Source organism: Desmodus rotundus, chromosome 12, assembly GCF_022682495.2.
Source record: "Desmodus rotundus isolate HL8 chromosome 12, HLdesRot8A.1, whole genome shotgun sequence".
NCBI classification, from domain to species: domain Eukaryota; kingdom Metazoa; phylum Chordata; class Mammalia; order Chiroptera; family Phyllostomidae; genus Desmodus; species Desmodus rotundus.
The window spans coordinates 9127118-9132021 of record NC_071398.1 but is presented as its reverse complement, the minus strand read 5'-3'; the positions used below and the strand labels follow the sequence as shown (position 1 = coordinate 9132021).

General features: G+C 37.9%; 1 pseudogene; it reads left to right on the top strand.

The window, feature by feature from the left end:
* The first annotated feature begins 3999 nt into the window (after positions 1-3999).
* On the top strand, positions 4000-4094 carry LOC112296792 (U6 spliceosomal RNA; annotated as a pseudogene).
* Positions 4095-4904: the final 810 nt, after the last annotated feature.

The following is a 4904-nucleotide window of genomic DNA, read 5'->3' as shown; positions in this document are numbered from 1 at the left end:
CTGTTTGTAATTCAGTAAATGGATGTATTTTCCCTGGCATGAATATTTTATTCTTCACAAATTATATTTACGCACTTAACTGGAACAATTTTGTTCATTTGACAATATCAGTATTTTGAGTCACATGTCTTCCAACTTTTCTTCTCTCCTCTCCTTGATTTTTACTTTTTATTTCATCCTTCAGTTTCAACCTATTGCTCATCTCTGGTAACTAAGCTAAGTTGCTCCTCACCTCCCTTGAAGTCTTCCTTTCTCTTCTAAAACATGTCTAAAGTGCATATTAGATGCCAGAAATAGGGAATTTTATACAGAATTTTCTGTGAAGACACAGAAATTAAGGAAACATGCTTTTTACTTAGAGATCTTATCATCCCTTGGAGAGAAGAGACAAGTGAAGCAATAACTAAAATAAAGCACGGTAAGTGTGAGAACAGGGAGCGATACAGAGGGAGAGCTTCCGAGAACACACATGGGCGCTACCCTCACAATGATAACCTGGAATGCTCTCCAGAGGAGGTGCCTTTCAACTCCATTTTAATATACTACCATAAATTGACTTGCCCAAGCCCCAATTGGAATCAATTTATTCTATAAATGGGAGATTAAGAGATAGTTAACTTCTATTTTCTGAATTTAAAACTCCCTGAAACACTGGTGACAGAAGTCATAAGTAACTTCTGTTTCTATGGGAGCTTGTAATAGTTGTGTCCTCCATTCTAGTCACCTCCACAATGGGTACTAATTGCTCGTACTAACATTGACCTTTGGCAATTCACATCAGCTGTTAGGAATGGCTAGAAAGTGAGGGAGGGTAGATATGACCCTAGACTCATTTTCATAACTTAAATGTTCAGTAATTTAAAAACTGCTGAACTAAACAGCTACATATCCACATATAAAATATTTGAAATTCAATTCAAAAAGTAGCATAGCTCTGTGTTTACTGACTTCAGAATACACCCATAACATAGTTTTGAGCGGAAAGGACTCTACAGCACATCACATACGGTATTGTTTTACTCAGGTGAAAAGTGTACAATCACCGATGTGCATAAAGAGACATAAAAAGGTATCTGAGGGGGTTTTAATCAAAATGCATTGTTTTTGTACACCCTGGATGGGAAATCTGTGCTGCATTTATCACTCTCCTTTGTACAGATGTGGGTTTATTTGATTTTGCTTAAATTAGTATGACACTGGCAGAGCAGGAATAGCTCCAGAATCTGACCTGGAAATTCAAGTTCTTTCATTTACTAACTTACAGACCACAAGCAAGCAACCAATTCTTTCTGTGCTTCAAGTCCTCTTCTGTGAAATGGGAAGAGTAATAGGTGGTCTGAAGATTGAGAAATAGACCCAAAAAAATGCATTGAATGGCCCTGGGAACCTGTGTTTAATGAATTTTAAAAATTGTTACAAAGATTACTTAACAAGAGCAATAAAAATATAATTTAAATTATATGGCTTACTCCTCAAACCTTGAGTCAAATATCAGAGCACTTCCCTGGCCACCCTAAACTGCAAACCAACCCCCACCACCCACCCACACCCCCCCAACACCGGCACCTCTCCCCCTCTCTCTTGTTTTTCTCCATGTCTTTCCCTAGTTTGTTTTTCTTCCTAGCACACTTTTATTCATTCATTCATTCATTCATTCATTCATTCTGTTTACTGTTGGACTCTGCCCAATAGACTCTCAGGCCCATGAAGAGAAGGATTCTTGTCTACCTCATTGATTGATGTATCCTTAGGACTTACATCAGTGCTGGTACATGGTGGACACTCAAAAAATATCCTCTGAATAAATTAAATGTTAATAAAGAGTTTGCAATGGCATGATAAATGGCATATACTGGACATACCCATTCAACTTGTCCTTTTAGTAGAAAGTGGCTTGACCAAAAAAAAAAAAAAAAAAAAAAAATCTCAGTGAAACTGTATCAGGCTCTTGTACAAAAGCATTGCCACTGATTGAACTGGAGATGGAGCTTGGTCAAGGAGGGGCCCATGACTCAGCCAGGGGTGATACCCAAGTGGTGCCTGCCTCTCTCTCTCTCTCTCTCTCTCTCTCTCTCTCTCTCTCTCTCTCTCTCTCTCTCTCTCTCTTATTTTATAAGGGCAAAGAGAAATAATTATGCCAACCAGACTGGCTTCTTCTGAAGCTTTTTCTAGAGACTGTGGCAAGGATGAGCCAGGAGATAAAAGGAAGAAAGAAGATTTCCAGAAGGAAAGAGAGTGACCACAGAACAAAGACAGGAGGGAGAAAAACTGACCAGAGCTGTCCCAACCTCTAGCACGTCTCAGTACCAAGTCCAGGCCAGAGTGACCATTACAGAATGTACCACCTTCTTTATGGTTGGTTTTCTGTTGATTGGTTTGTTTCCTTTAAGTGAACTGGATTAATTTCTGGTCCTTACAGTCCAAAGAGATAAAGTAACAACTGAAAACTGATTAACTAGAATAAGTAGTATACAAAATTGTACTATTGAGTATAATCACAGTTATCATTATTATTGCTTTTAATATGCTTAGAAAAAAGACTAGAAGGAAATGAGCCATCATGGTATGCAAAAAAAAAAAAAAAAAAGGTTTCTTCTGAACCGTGAGATTAAGTTACAATTACTTTCTTGTGTAATATATTTCAATATTTACCTTCCAAATTTGCTATGATGAGTAGCAAACATTTTAGGTACTTATATACCACTGTGAACTACTGAATACTGATATCATTGTTTGCTCACTTATTAATCAAGAAAACTCAAATAAAGTACCTACCATTTGCCACATATCTCTATGTAATAGTGAGTAGGATGATATTATTAATAAGTTTCAAGAGTTATTTTGAATCACTGGCCAGAATATCCTTAGAAATTTATATTTATATTTTAAAACTTTTAATTCTAATAATACTTTCATAGTTGGAAATTAATTGCTTTTGGGAAGACAAGGTGTAGAAAAACCTTTTTCAGCTATATCTTCAGATTTTGGTGTTTTTACCTGTAGAATAAGATGAAGGTCAATGTGTTAATTCCACTGTCATTAATATTATGATTCTAATTATTATAATTATACATTTTCATAGCCTCTTTCATTTTGAATTGCAGTAACTAACTTCTTTGTCTATGAGCAGATTAACTCTGCACTGTGTCTGATGAAAAATAATGGGGTCATAATGGGGTTTGCATATCTCCCCATAAAGTGGAATGAAACTAATGGGGTTGGTTTCCCCTTCCTTTAAATTTGATATAATCAGCACAGAACAGAGACTGACCAAGAAGTACTGAAATTATCTCCCCCACAATGAGAAAAGGGACAGTATCTGATCCAGTGGTTCCAGTGACTGCATCCAATTTTGAAAGGCCAGTGAGATAAGGGAATATTGGCACAACTCTCAAGATATCCATCCTTCAATTAACAACGTCATTTTCTGTTGTTCGAAGTGGAGACTGGGAACCTTGTCTTGGCATCACCGGCCTCTGCTTGGAGCTTACACCTTTCACAGGTGGTGACTGTGCCAGTTCCACAGCTTTGAAAAGATGTGGGGGTAGGTGATGGAAGGTGATGGGCAGAATGAGGATAACAACATAGAGGTAAGCACTATGGCCATACTATTTCCTCAGGCTCTACTATGCCCAAGTTTCTACTTTACAGGAGCCCATATTTTAGTAGAAGGCAAATCTCCATCTGAACACGCTAATGAAAGTCAGCTACATGGGTTTTCCTAGTGATTTTCTTTGACTTTGTATGGTATAACAAACAGACATCTAAGGAAACAAAGAAGGAGGTGAAGGATCAAAAACAAACTGAACTTTTCTGTTGAGGGATTTTAGACTTGGAACAGAGTTTAGCTATCGCGTTGCCCACGTCACTGTGGTAGATCACAGCCAGGTTACCGACACTTGGCAACTTTTACTCTTATGTATGTTTATCTGTGTGTGGTGTGGGATGCATGGGAATATATGTGCTAAACACTCACATGTGTAAAACATTTAGGATGGCGTGCTTGCTTCAGCACCACATATACCAACATTGGAACAACACAGAGACCGCTGTGTGAGGATGACTCACAAATTTGTGAAGCTTTCCGTATTTTTGGTATTGGAGGTATTGGGGAGAACACTAGGTAAAGCATATGGTTGTCTGACCACTAAGCTCTACAGCTCAAAACCAATACAAAATGAAATTGAAAGAAAAAAAAGAATTTCAGATGGCATATCCTACCCTACTCTGTCAATAAATTTCTTTACAACCAAGTATAGAATAAGTTCCTAATTTGGAAGATATTAGAGAATTATTTCAAGAAAAAAAAATCAAGACAAGGGAATGTTGTTCATCGACAAGGGTTATTCTGGCCTGCAGATGATACTTTAATCTTCAATCCCAGTTACCTGCCCTCTGGTTATACCAATCAACCAGAAAGCAGCCAACCTCAGACATTACCAACCATTTGAATTCTAGCCAACAGCCCATTTTCCAGTCCTTTTTTCTGATTAGCTATCAAGAGAACAATTTCATTTCATGCCTGTCCTAATATATTAGGACATGTCCAGGGGCCGTTTTTAGTTTTTCTATTCTACAGAAAACTCTAACAAAGGACCTGTTGGAGTGTCCAGTGTCAGAAACTTGGACATCGATGTGCATGTAAGCGTCGGACACCGGCCACTGAGCCTACTTTTGGCAATTCCAAGAAGGTCGGATGCTGACCCATCAAAAACTGCAAACAATGACAAGAAGACAAAGTTATCTGATGAGAATTGGATAGGACCCGTCACAAGGAAAAGCTTATCTTTGCTGAACACATGCAGTGTTTCTCTGGTAAAATATGTCTTTGGAGCGAAAAGTGATCGTGTCCACCTGTTTAATGGATGGGGAACCCAAGTATTCAAATATTATCTGGACAAATC